General features: G+C 45.8%; 1 protein-coding gene across 1 annotated transcript in view; it reads left to right on the forward strand.

Moving 5' to 3' along the window:
- Window positions 1–19299: 19299 nt before the first annotated feature.
- The window catches only part of TEKTL1 (tektin like 1), a 248290-nt gene continuing 243624 nt past the window's right edge, over window positions 19300–23965 (forward strand). The window contains exon 1 of the mRNA XM_078641461.1: window positions 19300–20145. The gene's annotated coding sequence lies outside the window, so the exon portion shown is untranslated. The remainder of the gene's footprint in view (window positions 20146–23965) is intronic.

Here is a 23965-nt window from a genome sequence, read left to right on the forward strand (position 1 = left end):
ATAATCAAAGATTTTTGGCATTATTGCCTTCAGCATCTAATTTTAGTGGTGGAGGAATATCTTCCGGGTCAATACAATACGATTATGGATTACCACTATCACCATCTGCGGGTTTCAGTGGCTGGATGCTCCACCCAAAATTCTATCATGCGATTCAGTGCTGTTGGGGGATGTGCACAGTAAATCTGTTTGCATCTCACCTGAATCATCATTTCCCAGTCATTTTCAGCTGGCACCCAGATCTGGAAGCCCAAGCCACAGATGCATTTCTCCAGGACTGGTCCCCCTCCATAGGCTATGCCTTTCCCCCTTTCATGATGACTCCCAAAGTTCTTGCACAAATGAGATGCCAGAAGGTGGAATTTATCTTAGTGACACTCTGGAGAGCTCAAGCTTGGATTCCAGTGATTCTGGAACTGACTTGGAAATGCCCGGTGCTGATCCCCTTTTGTTTGAATCTTCTTGTGGATCCAATGGGCCATTGCCATCCACTGATCTTGTTGAAACACCTTTCTCCGGTAGCTTGGAGGGTTTCTGGGAGCTATGTTATCTCCCAGGTCTTCTGCAGGAAACTAATGCTTTCATCGGTCAAGTATGATTCTCGGAAACACACAAGAGATATGCTTCGGCATTGTGATGATAGTGTAATTGGTGCCATGAATGGAGCGAAGATTCCATTGGAGCGGATTGTAGTTTGGTCGTGAATTGTTTGTCTGCATTAGCCTCCTTGGGCATGGCCTACTGTTCCATGAACAATTTCAGATCTGCTATTTCGACAGGTCATCTGCTACTAGATGGTAAGCCCTTTGGTGAACACTTTGTGGTGTGTAAACTGTTGCAAGGGATTCAAATGGTCAAACCACCTCAACCACAGTATTTTGTCCTTTGTGATGTTAATGTGGTACTGTGTCTTTTAGAATCATGGCCTGATAATATATACCTATCAAGGAATGAATTGTAAGACAAGTTGACTATGCTCTTGTGTTTGATTTCTTGCAAAAGAGTACCTGAGAGGTGAGCTCTAGATCAACCTGGGAGAGTTTTTTCGCCAGAAGGTGTTATCTTTTCTAGTTCCAGAAGGACAACATGCAATTCCAGATCAGTCTCCTATCCGGCTTTCCTGGTTGCCACCAAGCATTGTGTAGTGCAATGTCTGAAAGCGTATTAGGTAAGAGCTGCTGAGTTTCATACTGATATGAGAGGTCAAGCGTTGATTGTTTTGCAGAAGACTTTAAGACCAGTGTTGGCTGTAATTCTAGCTTGATGGATGCATTAACTGTTGTCTGAAGAGTATATTGATATCTCTGTTTTGGCGCTCAATCACCTACAGGGGCAATGGCTTCAAAATAATTTCCATTAGGCTCAAGATTAGATGTCATTTTAAGGGCAGCAGATTGGCCTTCAGAACCTACTTTTAAGTCATTCTATTATAAATGAATTGTTGATGTCAAGGGAAAAGCTTTATTTTGATTGTTTTTTTAACAATCATAAAAGCACATAAAACATACAAAAATTTTACACAAAAATGTACACAAAAGTAAAAATACGGTAAGCATTAAAAGCATTTTAAAATTTGGTATATGATTTGGATTATTAAAAACCGAGAATATTAAAGTGACAGTGCGCCTAAACGATCTCGCTCCTTTGATCACTATACTCTTCCTTTGACAAAGCACTTTTTTCAGAAACATTGATACTCTCCAGGCTAAATGCTCATTTTCTATCTAGAAACTGGAGCTTAGTGCCGGGCGACATTGCCTCCTGCCCCCAAGCTTTAAAAGTGGAACTAACCACGCCTTTCTTAACTCCGTATAAAATGTACAGAATAAAACTAAATGAATTGTAGATTGGACCGAGTGGTTATCACAAGGACAAAATTGTAAATCACGTGCCCAGTCATTCATTTTTGGAAAGGAAACAAATCTGTGGACAATCCCCAGTCTAAAACTGGTTAGTAGCCACCTATCATATCCGCCAGGAACAAATGCTAAATAGGGCTGGAAGCTAAAAGTAGTAAGAACCATCTGATGCTGCTGGACACTTGGCTTCAAAGTTTCCCCGGATAGTCTTAGCATGTCCAACAGTTGGAGACCCTCCTTTCATAAGTTCTTTCTAGTAATCAATTGGATGGTATACGGATTGGTAAAATATTCTGGGTGACCTAGATCTTTCATAAATTCTTTCACAAACTTAACCCATGGAATCTTTAGGGCCCCTTCCAAGTTCAAACTGTCCTGTAAGATCTCCCTGTTTAACTTGGTCTGTTCTTTTGACCAGATCCTAGGCCAGATGAGCATAGGTTCCAGTTCTACAAAGTCGCAGATGTACGGGAGGCCCAACTCAGTATGACAAATGCATGTGGAGGTACTGGCAGAAACTTTCAAAATATACCTTTAAAAAGTGTTTTCCACTAATTGTACTGTGTGTGTCAACAAAGCCCCACGCCCCTGCTCCTTACATTGCGGTCAAAATGCATTTCACTTTATAAATTTGTAAAAGTTCTCCTGGCAGTTTCCTACCCAATATTTTTGAGAGGGTGGCCAAGGCTGTTGTTGTTCTAATAAACTCCAGCTTTTTTGCAGAGATAGATTTGGTCCAAGAATCGTCCTGATTAAATAAAATACCCAGATATAAAAAACTATTAGTGGGGGCTATTATGTGCCCATCCACGAACATGTCCCTGGACCTCTGAGTCCCACGTCCGCATCTCATTATAAAAGTCGTTGTTGTATTAATACTGAGACCAAGGTCCTTCATGAAATTAGAAATACTATTTAAAACCTTCTGGAGACCAATCTGGTCACGGGACATCAGTACTGCATCATCCGCATAGAGGAGAGCAGGTATAGGACGACCACCTATTTGGGGAAAGTCTTGCCCATCCTCAAGGAGGGCCTGCCCTAGCCCATTAATGTAAAGGTTAAAAAAGAAGGGGGCTAGGACACAGCCTTGCCTAACCCCGCTCCTAATGGGGAAAGAGACACTACACTCTCCACCCAGACCCATGCTCACTTGTGACTTTGCTCCACTGTAGAGGTGCATAAGAAAATAGATAATGTTAGGGTCAACCCCCAAAATTTCAAGAATCTCCCAAAGTTTGTCATGCCTCACAGAATCGAAGGCCGCACTGAGGTCAACAAAGGCTAAAAACAATCTACCCTTCTTCACCCTAGAGTACTTCCCCACAAAGATGGCTAAATTTAAGCTCTGCTCTATTGTCCCTAATCCTTCATGAAAGCCGTATTGGATATCAGATAGGATCTGATTTTTCTCTGCCCAATCATGTATCGTTCCAAAATAATTTGCCCAACAACTTTGGCCGAAGAATCCAATAACAAAATGGGCCTATAGCAGGCAGGATCCTGACGGTCTCCTTTTTTTAAAATAGGAATGATAATGGATTCCACCCAGGTTGCTCGAAATGAGGCCTGGCAACTGGCATTTATTACTTGTATGATAATTGGGCCCCAGACATTAGTTTTGAACTTAAACAAGTCCACACGGACCCCATCTGGCCAGGAGTAGCTGACCCACTCAGGCAGAGGTCAAGGGCCAGTCTACATTTGGTTACCAATTGTTTTGTAACCGCTTCAGGGTCCACCATGGTCCAACGTAGAGTGTATCCGTTGACTTTATCAATTTTTACATTTATTAGTGCCTGATCGACCTGTTCATCACTTCCCGATTTACTAGTAGGGAGACAGACCGCTATACAGAGGGGAAAGTGGTCACTCTGCGTATTATCATCAACTGTAAAGGAGTGCAACCTGGGTGAGTAGGTGTTTGACAATAATATATAGTCTATTTTTGTACATAGGCCTCTGCCTTTAAAAGTCTGGTGCATAGAAGCAGGTCTATGACATAGTTCATTTGCAAACCCTAGGTCCAGAGTAAAGACCAATTCATTAAACAACTCCCCCGTACTAGAGTGGCAGAAGTGAGTAGTGCTTATACCTTCTTCAACATTGAAACCTCATATTTTACCATCCTCATGAGAGCACAGAACACAGTTGAAGTCACCGGCCAGTATTAGCATCTTGTCTTTAGCGATTATCATTACACAATGATTTCAAATCATTACCCAGTTTCTTAACCACATTGAGAAGTCTATCTGGTGGAATGTTGTTGTAAAAATTAGCCAGTACAATACAGTAGGTTACACTTAGATGCAATATAATTAGTTGGCAATACAATTCCTCTAGGTAAATCCCAATCTCGTTTATATTTAACTTTTTGGATGTATAAGGACAGCGCCTTTTGCTCTTCCATATATACCCCGGACTGCTTGGGTATTAAACGTTTTAAAACCAGTTATATGCATTGGTTCCTTCGTCCATGTTTCCTGGAAACACAGAATATCATGCTTTCATATAAAATCAGAACATTGTGGATTGTTAATCATAGAGTGTAGACCTGATATATTCCAGGAGATAAGACTACAGCAAGAACTCGCAAACTTACATGGGAGTCTGGCTTCCACCAAGTTATGGGAATTAAGGTCACCTTCACAAGTCTGTGCTTGGGCTAAAGACTGAGGATCAGATGATTCGAGGAGAGAGACCTGGTCCCGGCGAGTAAAGCTGATAACTTGGGCTTCCTCCTCGGTAGGGGCTAAGAATGGCATAGAATCTTCTTGCTCTACAGTAGCTTGAACTGTGTGGTCCTGCCTGAAAACTTTATCTCCAGAGTACCCATGTCGCCCATCAGCAGATCTTAAACGGTAGCTCTGAGGGGTCAGTCAGTCAATGTCTTCTAGAGTATTCAGAATATCAAAATGGTTACTGACTGGAACTGCATAATTTAACTGACTAGCCCGCGTGAATCTCTCTTCCTCTGCAATATACCATGGATGTCTATGTGCTTGGTAGAAAAACCCCAGAGGTAGAGTAATTATCTTGTTTGGCCTTCGGGCCAATTACCAGCCCTTACTAGTATTGACTGTACCAGACCTGGGGACCTGAATGATAGCACAACGCAATCTCCAGGTAATGACTTTTTAGACTTTCCAACCCAGCCGATCCAACGGTCCATCTTGAATTCTGAAAACAACAACATATTAGTTATCCCAGTCATTGCACTAAGAAAATGTAAGGATTTGTTCCTCAATGTTGACCAGTCCTCTTTATTACTGGGCAACACGGTAGGAACGTTGGCCAACACCACAGTATACAGGGTTATTTCTGAGGGTAAATGTAAATTAGTAATTGGGCTAGGAAAAACCATTTGATCGAAGGACTGGCCCCTCAGAGTACTTGTAGACTGGACTCTCTCGAGTTGACTATGGTTATCCCTAGCAGGGAGGGCCCTGTTTGAAGCGTGTGAGTGTCGCCTAACACGAGTGGGGTCTCGGTGGTATTTGATAAGGTGGATGGCAAGTCATCCTTAGCCATATTGCTGGCTTCGAGTATAGAGTTACGAGGTCTTGAATGGGGTATGGAATGAAACACACCCTCATTCGTTTCATAACTCTCAAATTGATTATTGGTGGAAATGACCTCAGCCCTGCTTCAACAGATGTCGGAGGAGATTAAGGAGGTACTGGTCACGGGCTTTTCAAGATTGACTAACCTGGCTTCAATTTGAGTTAACTTTTGCATTATCGGGTACAGGAGGACTGATAGCATGGACTTTAACTTTTTCAAAAAGTCTTCTTTCTCCTGAATTGGTGGTATTCCAGTTAATGCTCCATCCTTTAATGCCGAAATCAGTCCATGATTAAGCTCATTATCGACTGGAATAATTTTGCGTCCTAATGACTTTGGTTAAAGTTGGCTTTGTTTATAAGTACCCTGCCCTTTCCTTTTCGTAGATGGTGGTGCAAGACTATTCCCATGACTTATCTTTGCTTTCTGGCCCCTGGTGGTTACATTTGGCCTGGATGGCTTAACAAAAGTCTCGGAAACATCAGTAATTTCAAGGTCCGAGGCCATGGAGTGCTACATGTTTAAATGTTAGTTTGTAACACAATGGCAGTAGATACAGATCGATTTTGAGAACTTTGGGGCTCTAGGAATAGTCTGCGCTCAGTGAGTTCTATATCATGTATGAGTGCCGACTCAGCCCTCAATAAGAAAGCATCCAGTGTCCCTACACCTCCTTGCCCTGTTACAGATTTAGGCCTACTCATTTTTAGGTCTCGCCTGTCGATGCGCATGCGCATCAAGCAAGCGAGACTATAGGGGCTCATCCAGACTTTATCTAACTTGCAAGGAATCGTGGCGATTCCTTGCAGTGCCCGTGACTTTTAAGCTCAATGCGCATGTGCATTGAGCTTAAAAGCGCGTGCACATGCCCCCAGCCGCCTGCCTTGCCTACTCTCTCTCACAGCCTCCCCCAGCTCCGCCCCCTCACTACTTGATTGCACGGCCGCTAGGCCGTGCCTCCCCTACTCTCCTCCCCCCTCCTCCTCTCCTCCCCTGCCTGCCTGCCGCTAGGCCGTGCCTCCCCTACTCTCCTCCCCCCTCCTCCTCCTACTGCCGTGTCGCACCTCTCCCCTCTCCGCCCCCTCCCCTGCCAGCCGTGTTACGGTGAAAGGCTTGTTTGTTTATTTTACCCGCCGTGTCTCTGCTGCTTCCCCCTGTCCTGTCTCTCCTCCTCTCCCTCTCTATACCCTCCCCCTCCCCCCCACCACTCCCATCAAGTCCCTCTGGCCCTTCCCTCCTCCCCGGACCCCTCCTCCCCTGCCCCCTCCTCCCCTGCCCCCTCCACCCTTTCTTGTTTGAAAGTGGGGTTGGTGACCACTCTGTCTCCCTTAGGCCTCGCCCACCCGGACTGGACTCATCGACTGTTGCTCGCAGCAAGCTTCCTGGCCTCATCCTCGGCCTGAGCTCTCTGGCAGCGGTATTGGGACAGTCCTGCTGACATCACTGCCCTTGCCCGCTACCCCCCAACACACACACACTTCCTCCCTACTTTCACCATCTTCTCCTCCCTCCTTGCACATCGAACCTCCGCTCGCACCCTCTTTCCGCCTACCTCCTTTTGCCCACCCTCTATCGCCACCTTCTCCACCCGCTGTTGCTGAGCTGCCCCCATGCCGTTAACCTTAAAAGGTGAACGCATTCTTGCACAACCCCCCATGCTCTGGCAGGAAATGACCCATTACCTGCCCGCTGGATGGGGGTGGGTAGATGCCTCCCCCTGCACTCCCCCGCGCCTCCCTGCTCAGCACAGTCCAAACGCTGCTCATATCTTTCCTCAGTCTTTGTCATTTGTTCCCTGTTTGTCTTGTCTTCTCACCCCTCTACCTTTCACGCCACCCCTTTAGTACTCAGCCCTTTATGCTGGCTCCTCACTCCCTTTCTCTCTTTCTCCAGTGTTGTCCCTTTTTCTCCTCTTTCTTATTCCAAATGATCACATTCCCTTCTCTCTGTCTCACTAACCCTGTATCTCATATCTTTCTATATTTCCTATATTTCGTCCAAATTATTTTAATCTTTCCTTCGTCCTCCTGTCTTTACCCTCTGTTTTCCATTCCCTTGTAAATATTTTTCACCTGCCCTCTTATTCTCTAACTCCCTTACTGGCCACCTTTTGAATATTTTTTCGTCTAAATTTAATTCCTTCTGTTTTCGTTGCATGTTATCCTCTGCTCTGCCTACTGTCTTTTCTCTTCCCCGTTTCCATACCCTCTCCTAGGATATATAATTTGTCTCTCTTTCATGCCTGAATTTGGGTTTGGCTTTCGGTTTCTTGCTCTCTCCCTCTCACGCTCTTTCCTCACCCCTCAGTTTCTAACAACTCTTTCGACATTTCCTACCTATTTTCTTCTATTTTATTTGCTCTCATTCCTTTTCTCCCCATTTCCCCCCCAGACACATTCACTATTTCGGTTTCATTTTGTCTTTATTCCAAAATTTATTACATGTTTTGAACCACTAATTCCCTTCAGTCTTTCTTCCTCAATTTTGTTTTGTTTTTCTCTTGTCGTTTTCGGTTTGGCTTGACAGCGCAGCTGCCTGTGTACCTATGGTTACAAATTCGATATATTATACATAAACGGGTGTTTCGCTCAACGTTTAGCATCGCTCAACTCCTGCAATTGGCTGTTTGCTACACAATTTAATTTCTTTTGGTGTGCTTGCATTGCAGTGCATGAGTAGGTGGCATTAGCAGTGCAATACGTCTCACATTTGCAAGAGTTTGAGCTATTGGCATTGTAAATGACAATGCTTTTTATTTATGTTTTGGGTTTCAAAATAGATAAATAAAAGGCATTGTCATTTATAATGCCAATAGCTTAAACTCTCGCAAATGCGAGACCTATTGCATTGCAAATGCTTGTTTAACTGCCCGCTATGCAGACTCTAATTCAACTGTGTTAATTTTACGGTACTTTAGGATAAAGACAGTAATAATTGTCCCGGAATCATGGAATGTCAATAGTGTGGCCCAGTCTGGCCTCCTTCGGTCTCTGACGCGCCCGCCCTTGGCTCAGGCGCGGCCGCGCGTGCCCCTCACTGCGGGAGCCCTGAAGTCCTTTTATGCACCTCCGGAGTGGGCTGTGTGACACGGCCCTCCAGGCGCAAGGGAGATTGGGAATTGAAGTCCCTGGCTGCCTACCGTTTGCTCCCTGTCCAAAGTGCTTAGTGAGGCGTGAGGCAAGTTTTCAAAGTGAAAAGAGCGTCCTGCGCTGCGGGAGAGCAGAAGTCCTTTTATGCGCCTCCGGCTCGGGCTGCGTGACGCGGCGCCTTCAGGCTCCAGGCTCAAGCGAGATTGGGAGTTGAAGTCTATGGCTGCCTCTCGTTTGCTACCGGTCCAAAGTGCTAAGTGCGGCAACTTTTCAAAGTAAAAAGAGAATTGTTGATGTCTCTTCTGTGATGGTGTCAGCTTTAAACAAGCGTAATTGGAGCCTCCGGTCCTAAAATAGAATTAAAAAAGTCTAGCATTCGCGGCAAGAATTTTCAATTCTATTGAGAACACAGAGGCGAGGATTATCCCACTTGACCATTTGCACCTTTTATTATTGACTTGGATTATTTGCTGTGTTTTGTCTTTCCCTTCCTGATGATTTTGATTATTTCCAGATGTTTTGAAGTAAGGGGCCAGTGTTTACGGCTTTGGTATTTCATATTTATCCGAGGAAATGATAACAAGCGATTCGTACCGGACAAGTATTCAGTCTGTCTGTATGTGCTCCTTCATGGTGACGAAGGTCTTTGTGAGATGATGTTCTTTCCCGGTGACATGCAGAAGACTTCAGTCTTGGACTTAGTCAGTTCGAGCCGGGCTCCCGTTGAGCTAGTGTTTGGTTCTGTTGTTGATGATCCTTCTTGGGGTCTCAAACTGTTCAACTGTTTGCTGCGTTTGAGGCAAAGAAAGAGGATGCTATATAGATAAATGAGGATTAGATGTCTATGGTTAGGACATGTAACTATGCGAATGAAGTATTTTGGATTAATCACTCTCCATGGAAGATCAAGTCAGCTTCACCTGCGGCAAATGTTTTGCTACCATGAGAATTCTAAAAACTAATCTGTAACCTTCCTTCACCCCCGCCTTCTTCTCCGAACCTTAAAAAGCTTCATTGGTTGCTTATTAGAAAGCATGTCACCTTTAAACTTTGCTGTTTGACACACAAAGCTCTCTTTAAGTCACGGCCAGTTTATCTGTCGTCCCTGTTAAATCCTTATCTTCCTTCTGGATTACTGAGATCGTCAGACAAGATGGTGATTCCTCACTTCCGCACCGCAAGATATGGGGAAGTACATTTTCGTACACTGCCCCTACCACTAGAACAAACTTCTTTTTGGCCTTCTCTCTTGCCCTGACTTCACTTCCTTCAAGAAGAGGCTTAAGACTTGGCTATTATAGATTTTCTCCTTCTCTCGTGCAGTACAGTGCTGAGATGCTCCTTCGGGAGTGATTCATGTGCGATACCAAATTATTAAATAAATAATAAAGAGACACCGTAAAATTGGTGCAGCATAATTCGAAAAAGACTGCCCTCGAGGGAGCAGTGATGGCTGTGGCCGTACAGATGGCACACAGTGGGGGTTCCACTGCAAAAACTTTAGAGGGTTCAAAGCAGGTAGTCCAGGAACAGGTTATGGTAGAAAAGGCCAGGTATTAATGAGTACTTCTATTGCTGTAGGTGGGGTCATCTGGTAGAGGCACGCCGGGCAAAGGCATATCATGAGCAGCAAAAGCAGCAGAGGTTAGAGAATAAGGGCCAGCCGCTAAAAAACCCTACACAACTGGATATGGTTAATGTCCTGCCTCATTACCAAGCACAGGGTAATCAGAACATAGCATACTCTCAGTCGCAGGGAGGTCCGACGTTCGCCACACAACCACAGCAAGGATCAAGTAATTTGGCGAGCGTGTGGCAGCAGCAACCACAAATAGGGAAGCCAGGACAACAGGAACCTGGGACAAAACCCTGCAAAGGAGGGGTGATAGTGTGGATAGTGCCTTCACGCAACCACAGAGCCAAGATTCATAGTATAATAGACTCCCCAGTAAATGAAGACAGATAATAATAATACCAGTGACTTAACCTCCAGTAATTCACCTCCGATGATAAAGAAAATCAGCATTCCCCTACTCCCTCCATCTAAAGATTGTATCAGATCAGAAAGGACTAACAGATAGCAGTGGGCGCCCAAACATTTTACATGCAACTAGGAATTCAGTGTTGCTGGGCGCTGTCAGTCAGGCGTCCTCAATAAAGACATAGTCATCCTACAGGAGTGCAGAATAATCAGGTTGCCTAAGGAAACATGCCCCACTCTGCTACTGTTCCTCCAGGGTGGGTTCCCTGGCCACACCGCAGGGGCAGGGCAGTCTGAAGAGGGGGTGGGACAGCATCTTGAATACTGTTTAAAAAGCAGACATCCAGGTCCTGATGGGACATTTCCAAGCGCCAAACCAGAAGGACCCCATTTTTGGGCACCATGTCCCCGCTTAACGTTTGCTTCATGGTGGGTAGTCCCAATAGCGCCCCAAATGCTCTTGAAACCTCCAAATCAATGGCCTCCTTTTCAGATATAAACAAAGCCATTCTCAGTGAAGGGACCAATGTTCTTCTTGCGCCAGGGATGATAACACCCTAAAACTCCACAGCCTCCACACCCAAGAGTCAATAAGTTAAGAGGTCTTAGCGTGATGACAAGTTTGAGACTCCAGCTGGGGGAACACTCAACTTTTTACCCTTTTGGATATTGACAAGATGAGCACCAATTTCATTAGGCAATCAACGACTGTATCTAATCAGAGAAGCTCAAAGGACCTCAGCCAAAAGCTAGGGTCAGCGAGACCGCCAGAAACGCTATTAGAAAGCAGGGTGTGGTCTGAGGAAGAGGGGTGCCAAGGATGGAGGCTTCCAAGGCTCTACCCCTGCTTCAGATGGAACACGGGGCACTGGGCGAACACCTTCCAGGCTCACCTCCATTTCAAGCATAGTCCGCTCATGTTGCTTCAACCTTGCAAGCACAATCCAGGGAAACAGTTGGCACTGACTTCCGACCCCAAGGGGTTGGTATGGGGAGAAGAGGGCCACAGAGCAGCCTCTGACCCTCTACCCATGGGGCAAGAGAAACTATGAATTATGTGACCCAAGGAACCGCCCAACAAAGAAAACTGCTCAAAATTTGCTGTTAAAGAAGATTCCAGATAAAAAGGCAGTGTCTGAATCCGCCAAACTCAGGTATCTAATGCCACAATGGAGGGCCACGTAGCACACCATGTGCCGAGAACAGAGAGATGCTTAAACATAAGAAGGTGTTCCCGGGGCATGTTGCAAGCACCAGCAACACCAAACAGTAATATGCCCACTCTTCCCTCATTTCCGCATACATACAAGGACTGAAAAAAACAACTCACAGCAAGCACAACTGGAGATAATATCAAAATAGGTAGCCCCCAGCAGAAAAATAGTCTCAGGAAAGGACGGCACAGCAATCGCACGCTTATGCACGCACCAGCTGAGGTGTCTTTTAGAAAAACTAGTCACTCCCATAGAACCCCTGCTAAAGTCACAATCCTATCCTCCCTGAACTCAGGGGACCACTCCAAAACATACCTAACACAGATCTGACCATTCAGTGCCAAAATATCAGAAATGGTCTGAAAACACTCTCGTAGGGAAAGGGGGTGCTCAATGGCTCATGAAAATAAGATCTGTCTCATTAATAATGTTTATAGTAATCATCCTTACTCCCCTAATCACTGAAAGACGTATCCAACAGGGGTCACCTTCTGATACCTCACCAGATCACAATTAGTAGGTTAATGGGATTACTTCCCTGTGGTAAAATACAGGTTCTCTAAAACCATTGCGGATGGAGCATATGTAACTAAGCGGAATTAATATCTCAGAGAACGTAGCAGCGGACCCTACGATGCCGCACCTAAAATCCAGTTCAAAAATAAATCTTTAAAGCTTTGTGCTGCCAACCCCAACGCCAGCTGCTGTTTGACGTTGCTGTGCTTTCCAGATCAAAGAAAATACTCAATTCGATTTTTTATGGGGGCGCACCAAGAAGAAGTCCAAAAAGAAAGTGTTGCTCATATAAGGAGAAAAGTTCTTTATTTATTTTTATCCGTTCTTTTAAAATACAGATCACCAGGCAATTTTACAAAACAGATCAGCCAACGCGTTTCACTCCCTTTCCATGCAGTTTCTTCAGGGCAGTTAGATATTCATCAGGATACATATAATTAGAGCACTCTTATTATCGTTCTCGTACAATGTCCCTTTTTCTCTTTTTCTCCTGCCCGTTTAGCAGTTCTTATGTAGGTCTGTCATGTGGGGCGATGTAGTCTTCCCCACCAGCGTTTCACATTCCCAATATCTGGCAATTGTTAAAATCCGGTAAGTTCAGTCTCTTCCTCGTCCTTTTGTAGCAGTTTTGTCGTAATAAACCTGTGTGAATAGGCGTGGTCGTATCACTGTAGCGGCATGGATGGTCACAGCCTGGGACCATCCATGCCGCTACAGTGATACGACCACGCCTATTCACACAGGTTTACAGGAAACGCGTTGGCTGATCTGTTTTGTAAAATTGCCTGGTGATCTGTATTTTAAAAGAACGGATAAAAATAAATAAAGAACTTTTCTACTTATATGAGCAACACTTTCTTTTTGGACTTCTTCTTGGTGCGCCCCCATTAAAAATCGAATTAAGCTGAATTAATAGTCAACAAACTTCTTATTCACGAACAGGTAGCCACGAAGTACACCAATGCTGACTTGCAATCAACCCCCCACTGCCCAAGGAAAAAAGAACATTTCTGAACTTGCATAAACGGAAGAGGGGAAAAACATGGGCATTCAGTGAGGGGTCTGTTTAACACCTACGGACCTCAAAGAGGAATGGAAAAGCACAAGGGTGCGCAGTGCTTTTCCATTCCTCCCATCATCCTTGACCCACCGCCTCCAGGTTGTCCAAAACCAAGCGGCCCGCTTAATCCTCAACATCCCCAGATGGCAATCTGCCAAACCCCTTCTCCATGGTCTTCATTGGCTCCCCATTGCCCAAAGGGCAGCCTTCAAGGTGGCATGCCTTACCTTCAAGACCCTTCATGGCTCGGGCCCTGCGTTTGTAACATCTCTCATCCGCCCCTACTGTCCTCACCGTGACCTCCGCTCGGCCCACCGTCATCTACTTGCCACTTCCAAAATCAAAACTAAGAAATTCGGCGGTCGCCGTTTTTCTCACCTAGCCCCTGCATTCTGGAACCCCCTCCCTCTTTCCATCAAATCCTCGCCCTCCCTCTTGAACTTCAGGAAAGTACTTAAAACGTACCTCTTCCCTACCCTTTGTTAAAACCCCGCTCCTCCGTTTTCCCCTCACTCATTCTGTCTTTCAGCGCCAGGAAGCCTCGGCGTCAGTGCGCTCTACAAATGGCACCTAAGATAAGATAAGATAAGTTCCAATGTGCAGTCAAGGCCTTCCATGGCGATATCACCCTAGAACTAAAAACTGCAAACTTTCATGAACAGTTCAGAAGGAACACAGCCACCAAAGGGGCGCAGATGACTCCCTGGAGACCCATCCCTAGAATTGCAATGTCGCAACAAATGTTATGTATATTTCTATGGTGTAGAAAGCTGGCTCTGTATATACTATACCAAAGTAAGGTATAGTGTACAGAGTCCAGGGATTCCCCAGAGGTAGAGCAGAGGCTAAATTCTGTAAGTACTAACAGCTCTCTTTGTGGTAGTGTGGGCAAGAAGTTAAGCTTATCCAGAGGGTGTGTTAAGCATTTATTGTATTCACTTAATCAAGACTGAAGTCACACACTCAGAGACTGAATGAAGACCAATTGGGTAAGTATAAAAAAAGGTATACTTATGTTTTTTTTAGAACCAAGCAGGACTTGTCACAGGAAAGTAAAATACACTCTCAAATGCAGGACTTCACAGGGAAATTCAGTTATGGTTGAATTTACAATAGTTACAGGTTGGTATTGATTCGAAAAACAGTTAACATTACACTAATTACTTTTAGACTACTTTTCAGTTACATTTAGATTACTTTCAGTACTAGGGGTGATATGTCTAGATACCACACATAAGGATCTCACAATACACGGTAAGTAAGACCTTTCTTGGCTTGAGTTAAAGTTACTGATGTCCCCATACAAAACAACAGTTCAACACTTCCAATATTTTAGGCCCGAAATCTTATAACATAGGTTCCTATGGGAGAAAAATGGTTATCGGTTTCACGGGTAAGTAAGCTTCTTACAAGTGTGATTTTGGGTGTTAGGACCAAGGTTTCCCAAGGTCTGGGTTGGCACTGTAGTTGCACCACCACCGGCACTGGGGCGACCGGGTGCAAAGTGCAGGTGCCCAATGTTAGCCAATGGGACTAAGGGGGCCTTTGGTTTGGGACTGCTTACAAGCAGGCCCCACAGGTGTGGGGCAAAGCTCCTGGGGTAAGGTTAGCACTGGAGGGGCCAACAATTAGTATAGGAGATACACCACCACCGGCACTGGGAAGGCTGGGTGCAGGGTGCCAAGGCGATGTCGGGCTCTGTACTTTTCAATGGAGACCTTTGGTTCGGCAAAGTGGCTGCAGGGTCGGGCAGGTAGGCTTCCTGAAGGCAACTACCAGCTGGAGAGATAAGATGGATTCTTGGGGGTCTGTTGAGGGGTAGGGTTGGCAAAGGTGGGCACACCCCTCACCCTAGCTTGGCTATCCTCTCGACTCTCCTGCCCAAAGTCGGGGACAGAACCGGTGGAGCCAGTTGATTGGAGCAGCACAGGGAAGGGACAGCTCACAAAGGTGGCAGGCCTTTAAAGCATGCCCTTTGTGGACCCAGCCCATCATGGGGAAAGAGGCTTGACACATCTACCCAGGATGGAATTTGTTTCTGGACCCAGAGAGCGGGGGATCTCTACCTAGGGGTCCAGAAACCTGTCTGGTGGTGCCAAATGGCAAGCAGCCATTCAGGAACCACACCAGGGCTGGTCGTTTTTCAAGGGGCATTTCTAAGATGCCCTCCGAGTGCATTTTACATTAAATCCCACACTTTGCATCAGTGTGGGTTTAATGTGCTGAGACGTTTGCTACCAAACTATGCAGGTTTTAGTAAAGCCATTATGGAGCTGTGGAGTTCGTAATGACCTTCTCCCAGACCATATACTCTTTCTGGCTTTACTGCACTTATAATGTTAAAGAATGGACTTAGACACTGTAGGGGTATAGGACTCATGCCACTGTACGCTCACCTGAGGCTAGTGCACCCGGCTACAGGGTTGGCTTACCTAGGCCTCTGGCAGTGGGTTGTAGGTATGGCACACAAGGATGTGTGCCAGGTCGCCTCCTCACTTTTCTTTGCACAGGGTGAGACAATAAGTGCTACAATTCGTGGAAGCACAGCTGGGGACTGGGCGGTCGATACCCTTCTTCACCCTGCAAATGAAAGCTAATGGCCCCTGATTACATATAACCCACTGAGAGATGCTCAAAATGGTGAACAGCATCTAGCTGCAAGCTAGCTGCCTCATGGTAATGTACCACCAATAAGTACTGGACTTAATATCCACAATGAAGAGAGGGGTTTTGACCAGGATCCGATCAGCTTGCTGTACGTTCATCCCAGAGAATGACATGGACAATGGGGCACTTACACTTGCCATTCAAGCACTACGCAATCTACTAAGAAACATGAGCGGAGAGGGAGGTGCTCCTGAGCAGGCGTGGTTTTCGAATTGGTTCTCCTGTCTCCCACAATGGATATCCACTTATCATTATGTTGCTATTGGTATGTGTGAGTTATAAAAATGGGGTTCACCTGCTGCAAAAACACAGTCCTCAAACTGAGAAGAATGCAGGTAATTAGGAAGGTGGTTATCAAAAGTGAGCCTAAGGAACAACAGGCCCCAAATAAAGTAACTGTCAAAATGCATGTTAGGTAGTGTAGTTGAAGAATTCACTAGAGGGGTAATCTTAATATGGAAAACGATGCATTCATCGATGAAAATTAAATCTCATCCTTATTAACAGATTCGCCCGTTGTGAACTCCACATCAACCTCGACTCGCAAATATTGTTGCAATGTGAATGTATTACGTGGTATGGCAGAGAGGCCTTACCATATAATACTTGCACTATGCAAAAAGATGGATCCCGGGTACTCCCTCGGTACACCTTCTCTCAGTCCTGGTAGAGTGGTAAATAGCAGACAAACTACTTAGAGGAACATGTGTTAAGCATTTCACAGCACCAAAATCAATGATAAGTAATTGTCAAGAAAAATCAGACTCAAATTTATAAAAATAGCTAGGATTTTTTTTGTATTATTAGACACCAAAATGAAATCATTACATACAGTATAACTGGAGTTATAAATTTTCAAGCAATAAATAAATCAATGCTTTGCAATGTGAAAAACATTAATGCTGCGGTCAATGGGAAAAACACACATATGCAATCGATACTTTAGAGGGTGAGTACAACGGCACCCACTCAGAGTTAAGGTCCTGGAAGTCCTCAGACCTGTTCACAACAGCCAGCACAATTTTACCTGGCTCAGGGGAGAAGGGTGCAGAGGTTCAATTTCAGCTGTCAAACTGAGCTGTCAACCAGATGTGAGATGTTGAAATGCTTTACTTAGCAAAACTGTACTGAGTTGAGCAAAACCCCTTGGATTAAAGCAATGAGGTGCCCCTGGAACAGGAGTCTCCAGGCAGATCCAATCTACCTGGCTCTGGGATCTCGGGTGCAGAGGTGCTCTTGGCTATCCATGGTGCTGTACCAGAACAGCGGCCAGAGGAGCTGGCAGGCATGCCAACAGATGGTACAAACAAATGCAAGATCTTTACAATGGAGCCACAGGCGTGTTTGGTCATTAGAGCAGATGAATCTGTTCTCTTGAAATGTTGAATAAAGCAGGTTGTAGTCAGACTGACCACCAACAAGCTGTTGCACCTACAAGCACTTTGGTGAGAGAAATCTTTATCCAGAGTACCAGGGGAATGTTGTTGTTATGTAAAAAACTGGGCCTACAGTCCGCAGAAGCCACCTGCACAAGAACTTTAAGTGACCACACCTGGCAGCTCGGGTGCAAGGCTTCAAGGTCGTGGACTTTGCAGGTCCTGCCTGCCAACTGCAGGGGACTAGTTCCTCTAGTCCATGGGAGTTCTAGTGAAGTCTGGAGTTTACAGAGGGGTTCGCCCTCCTTATAGAACCCGTCTTTTGCCTTGGTCGAATCGCAATCCACAGGAGCAGAGCTTAGGTCCTATCTTCGTGGACTTCTGGCTTGTCGTGGACATCACAATGAATCTGAGGTTCTGGTGTTAGGGGATGTTATTGGGTGTGAGGACTAGAAGCCAGTGGGCATCTAGTACTACGACTAATTCACCTCAGTAAGGACAACATCCTGTGGGTGTATGTCACTAAACCTAGTTAGACCCTGTTTTTAAGCCGAAATTCAAGATGGCCAGACCATCCCCAGTAGTACACCTCAGCTGCCAGCCCCAAGAGATGTGGTCAGCCTTGTGGAGGTGGACGCCTCCTGTATAGCTAATTTCCTGCCTGCCCACTGAAAACAGTGCCCGGGGCAGGAGGAGGCTTTGTTCTCGAGTGGCATCAGTGAAACCTTTGAGGCTCACTGCCACACCGTTGTAATACATTAGCCACCCTGTGTAGGCAGAGGGCCTTTGACTCTGACCTCTGGAAGCGGCACACACTCCCCAGCATGAAGTCAGACTTCTTCCTTGCTGGCAAAGCTTCAGAAAACTCTACAAAGACGTGGGAACACTGGTTAAACAAGGTGGGCACTGTCTAAAGTGCAACTTGGGCATATGCATGTTAAACCTTGACACCACCAGTGTGTTGGGGGTTAAAAAGCACAGTGTTTGATACCAAGCACGAATTAAATCGGCCGGGCCATCCCGGGGCTGGACTTATAGGTATTGTCCTAAAGCAAGCCCATTGTATCTTGTGGACTGCTGGTCACTTGCGGTGGAATAATGTTTGGAATGCTACCACAGGGCAGTATATGCTTGCACAACATACTTCCACACAGATATATAATGCACCCTGCCTCCCGGGTTATAGGAAGCCTACCTTTGGGGTGACTGACATATATTGACTGCAGTGAGGTGACCCTGTCACACAAGGTGTGCAGGGTAGAACTCGAGCAGGCCTGCTGCTCATGCAGGGCTGACATGGCTGACCTCCAGACTTCGATTTTACACGGGTCACTCAGGGTGGCACTGGAGTCCAGGCACCCCTTTTACATCTCTGCCCTAGGTACCACTGCTATCATATACCAGGGTGTAATAGTATAGAATGTAATGATGTAATAGAATGTTATTGATGTTTATTCCTGTGTTGCCTTCTGTATTCTTCTGACCGTCAGGACGCTTGTACATTGTGGGTGAATAACTTGGAATAAACTTCTACCTCAATTCAAGAAGTTACAGCGTTCTTACTTACTACACAGGGTCTTACAGGGGTGTCAAAGTAGTTGCCAATTGGGTGTACCAATTCACATTTTCAGTTTTTAGGGGAAGAGCACAGGTGCTGGGCCTGGTTAAGAAACGATTGCAGCACCCACTGAAAATAGGATGTTATGTGTAACACGCATTGCACTTTGGGCGTTGCGAGTAGGTGACTGTCACAGATGCTGCACATGAAGGTCAGTGCGAGACACACACACACAAGTAAGGTTTACCTCTGGTTAGACAGATCGAGAGTCTCGCTTCAGCCAATCAAAGGCCTGCAGGACTACCATTGTCTGGTTAATAGGGTTACAGTGTTTGTATCCTGATCTGCTGCCATGGTAACCGTCACCTAAGAGACATTCTGAAGCAGAATGTCTGCAGGACAGAGTAAAGGGGAGTGGAGTGGATAGGACCATCTCGAGACTGCTGTGGGCGGGAGGCAGCTCTGAGACGGCCATATGCAGAGCAGAGCCATCCCAAGGAACGGAGAGGCCGGAGACCAGTGGAGAGAGGGACTTTGAGACAGCAGGAGGAAACAGAGGATCTGAGACAGAGCGCAGTCTTCAAAGAGGGATTCAGGAGACAGTCACAGTCAAGACCGAGGCAGCCAGAGACTGTTGTAGCCGGAGACAGACATAGACACAGAAAGGAAAGGCAAGCGGAAAGAGGGCAGGGACACATAGTTTGACACTTCAGAGTAGAAGAGACAGTTTGGGACGACCAGGGGGTGGGAGATAGACTGCAGGGGAGCACAGAAAACCCCAGCCATCTGGAGACTGCTTGATGCAGGCAAAGCCAGCAGAGCAGAAACAGTGACATCGCGGAACACTGACGGGCATGAGACCGTCCACCGAAGCGCATGAACCAAGCAAGAAAGGGGAAGAGAGTGCAGAGAGAGAGGGCAACTAACCCCGCCAAGAGACAGTCTAGCGGATAGGCACGGGGATCTGAGTACGGCTAGATACAGATAAAGGTGAGATAGACGAAGGTAGCATAACACAGCAAGCGATCAAGAGACATCTAAGAGACCGCTAGGACAGGTGCAGCCGAGACAGGTGGGCAGCGTTAGAGGGCGCTAGAAGAACCGTCCTTAGCAGACAGAGAAAGAGTAACTGCAGAAGTGACCCTGACCCAGCAGAGACGGAGGACAAAGAGGCCGTTCAATAAATCCCACCCAGAAGGTGAAGAGCGTCCAGACCTCCAGGAGACCGCAGGGGGCCGACGAGGCAGCCGAGATCTCACAGGTAATGGGACAGCTCGTCCCCTCTGCCCCGGTAGGGTCGGGCTGGCATAGAGGGCAATCAGACGCTGCCTATGCGCTGGTCTGACAGGCGGCTTCTTAGCAGTTGTGTTGTTGGGTCTGTTTTATGTGCAGGTGGGTCAGTTTCTACTGTAGACGGGTCTTCTATTACCACGGACACTGCCTGCCGAAAACACAAATGCATGTAGTCTCCCAAACTCCCATACCATGCAACATATCCACACGGTGTTTTTCTCTACACTTTAGACACTGGCCAGATTTTCCCATTTTTCCACTTTTTTTCAGCTATCTGATTTACTGATCAGGCCACTTTTATTTTGGCGCCCGGGGCTACTTTTTTGTCCCAGACCGACCCCGGCCCCCAGCTAGTGCAGCCTGTGCAGGATATTCCAGTTTAAGAGGACTATGTATTTATGCTGCTGTTCACTTAGGCGCCCAGGTGCCCACTTCGAAGCACTGGCTGCATTCTTCCAGACCGGTATACATTGTTTCTGTCTGTGATTCCCAGGCTTCGCCATTTAAAGTCCGGGTGAGAGACGGTGAGAGACGACCCCCACTGTTTTATTTATTTACCATACTTGTGCAGTTGTATATAACGCCGCCATCACCCGGGGGCTTTGAGCGCTTTCCAAATATAAAATGTAGTTGCACGTATAAAGCAAAGATACATGAAATGAACCGCATACATGTACAGATTGAATAGAAATAATCGATATCGAGTCATCGACAATCGATCATTTCCAGTGTCAGGTCGAGTAGAGGGCAGAGTGGGTGGTTGCAAGTTTGTAAGGTGCGAAATGCGAGTTCCTTTGGGTCAATTCTTACTTTCGGTTATGATTCGCTTCAAGTTTGGAAATCAAGGGCCGACAAAGCCAGATGTGTTGCTTTTTGGATAGTGGAAAGTTGTTAATGCGACGCTAGAGAGACCTTTCTGGGCCTATTGAAAGTGATTGGAACAGGCGGGTACTGCCAATTAATGAGTATTTGCTCTTCTTTTAATTTGAAAGGTGGGGAATCCGTACTTTCCAGGTGGGGTGCAATACTTTTAAGGGAAAGTACCCGCACTTTTCTGTAGTAAACAGGTACTCTGGGATAGTGAGTAACCCTTCTGTTTTTCTGGTTAAATCACTATGCTTTTGCCACTGAACAGGGGTCACTGTGGGCAACCATTTCCAGCACAATGGGGCTTATTTATGGGCCCTTGTTTCACTTTTCTGCCGCCGGTGCGTCACTTTTAGTGACGCTTCAGAAGTGTAAAAATGTGCCATGTTGCGTTATATTTCTAAAGTGACGCATTTAGGTAGATGCGTCACTTTGTAAACCCTTGCGCCACATTATGCCTGCGCCAGGTATAATATATGCAGGGGGAGCGTTCTGACGCAAGAAAGGGTCGTAGAAGTGACGCAGTGAAATCTCTGAGATTTCACTGCACCACTTCTAGGTCGCAAATGCGTCAATATCTTAACGCCTGGCATGAGACTGAATCAGGCACATTCAACATGGGACTTGCCCATGTGAAATGACCCATCGCTGGAGTTGCGTCTGTTTTGTGACACACTCCAGCATGCGTCATTTTTGTGCCTACAGATACGTCAGAAATGCTGACATATCTGTGACTCCTCACAACATGATGCGTCATACTCTAAATATGATGCATCCAGCATGTCGCAAGGAGAGCGCAATGAAAAGTGTCTGTTGTATTCCGGCTGCTCAGCCTAGAATGTTTGGATTCTTGGGTTTTGTATGTCGTGTGCTGGCGTGGTGGTGTGGTTTGTCATTTCGTTTGAGAAAGGGAGAAGTGGTGAATGTTAATTGCTGGGTTGCGTGATTTGATTTGGTTTCCGTGAATTTATATTTGTTTATTGTTTTTCTATAAAAGAAGGGAGATATGTTGTATTCCTGCTGCTGAGCCTAAAATGTTTGTTGTGAGAGCTAGTTAGAATGTTGAGTGTGAAAGACTGTCAGTTGGATGAAAGGCTGAGTGGCAGGAGGCTGCTCCTGGTAGGGATTTCGTATTCCCCTAATCTTGTACCATTTAACCTGGAATAAAGTACCTACAAGAAACTACGTGGACTGCGCTACATTTATTTACAACAGTGACGCATCGCTGCTTTCACTCAGTGATGCGTCACTTTTCATAAATGAGGCCCCATGTTCCTACACTGGAGCACATGTCTGGCCCTCGTGCACGCGCCTACATACCTTCACTCTCATTTAGCCCTGTCTTCTTGCACTCAAGCACCACCAGCCCCCATACGGGGCCCACTGCCCCGCTCACACTGCACAGCCATTCTAGGGCTGCCCGTAGGACAGCGTACCACAGTTTGACCATCACTTGGCGCCCCACTTTGCCTTATCGCGCTCGCGACCTCCATCCAGTGCCTCCTCTTTTGCAGGCCAACATGGACCATATCTGCAGGAGGGAGCGTACTAGTTTTGAGGAGCGTTCTGTGCTGACTCAGGGACTCTGCATTGCTCTCAGCCCGTTTGTTTGGAGGCATTATCTGTCAGCCCTCTAGTGAATCTTCACAGAAGCTCAAAGGGACTTTTCAGTCCACTAAAGTGTGCAGACAATGTACTGAATTCACTTCTGCTCTACAATCCAGCCAACCCCAGGTATCCCTAGTCCTGATGAGATCCCATTATCCCTAAGCGGTCGAAACGCAGTTGACAAGATTATAGAGACAGACAATGTTTCCACCTTTTGCAGATACTATTATTGATTTTTTGTATCCATGAGTAGTTTTTACCTTGAACTGCTGTCTCACAACTGTATCAACCAATTACCTTTGTTTGCCTTTGATTTATGTCACTTTGTCCTATCTTTTAGTTTTGGTTTGTTTACACATGTTGGGTCTTTTGCTGATATATTTCACTCAACACACTTTCATAAAAGTGTGCAGAATTTTTGTTATTTGTCTGAATAAAACTTGGTTCAGCTGAACCGTGTTACATACTGGCTGCTTTATTTGTACTTTTTCCAAACATGTTTATTTTGACATTGTTAGCTTTCGGATTGAATCCGCACAGTGATATCTGCGATATTCATGATTGTTTTCTTAATGAGTTCCATGTGAATGCATGTTTCAAGTATTACTTGATACCCCTGTTCGCATGGACATAAGGGTTGCCCTTGTTGTTTAAATTATGAAGAGCTGTAAGCGCTGGTCCTATAGTTGCAGTGACCATTGGTGCCTTTTCGCATAAATCCACTAGTATTACACCATCGGGGGCATGCTTTCCTGCTACTGCTTTTCCACTAACACAAAGGATTAAGGAACTGAAATGTCTGCATGAGCAGCATCTGTTCTTGAAGTTTCTATTATCTACAGCTGTAATGGTTTTGTTATACATTGGCATTAGTTTATTGTTTAGTTGTGTGACAAGAGACACAAGATCAATGTTCAGCTGTGTCATTTTCACAATTTCTAAGCTACAGGTTGTTCTTGGGGTGTTTTTTCTTAAAACATTTCCAGATGTGTCTGAATTGGAATCTGAAAGCTATCATTTCCTCCTCTGAAAGAATTAGCGTGATCTACAAGACCTTCCTTTCAATTGGTCAAAGGTGAAGCAACTGCAGGACATCCACATGGTAGAACGCTTTCCCCAGCTGGGCATGGCCTTATGCTGGACCTGCGGAGGCGCGGCTTCTTGTGCTTTATGAAACCGACAAGTGCTCAGTGTCCCCTCCCACAGCAAGCAGTTATTGTGCCTGTTGAACCCAAGCACAGGTCTAGGAGCTGGGCTGTTGTCTGAGTATATGTGCCCAGCATGCTTGGTTTCACAGTCTCCATGCTAAATGG

The sequence above is a fragment of the Lissotriton helveticus genome, chromosome 5_1 (genome assembly GCF_964261635.1).
Source record: "Lissotriton helveticus chromosome 5_1, aLisHel1.1, whole genome shotgun sequence".
In the NCBI taxonomy this organism is placed as follows: Eukaryota; Metazoa; Chordata; class Amphibia; order Caudata; family Salamandridae; genus Lissotriton; species Lissotriton helveticus.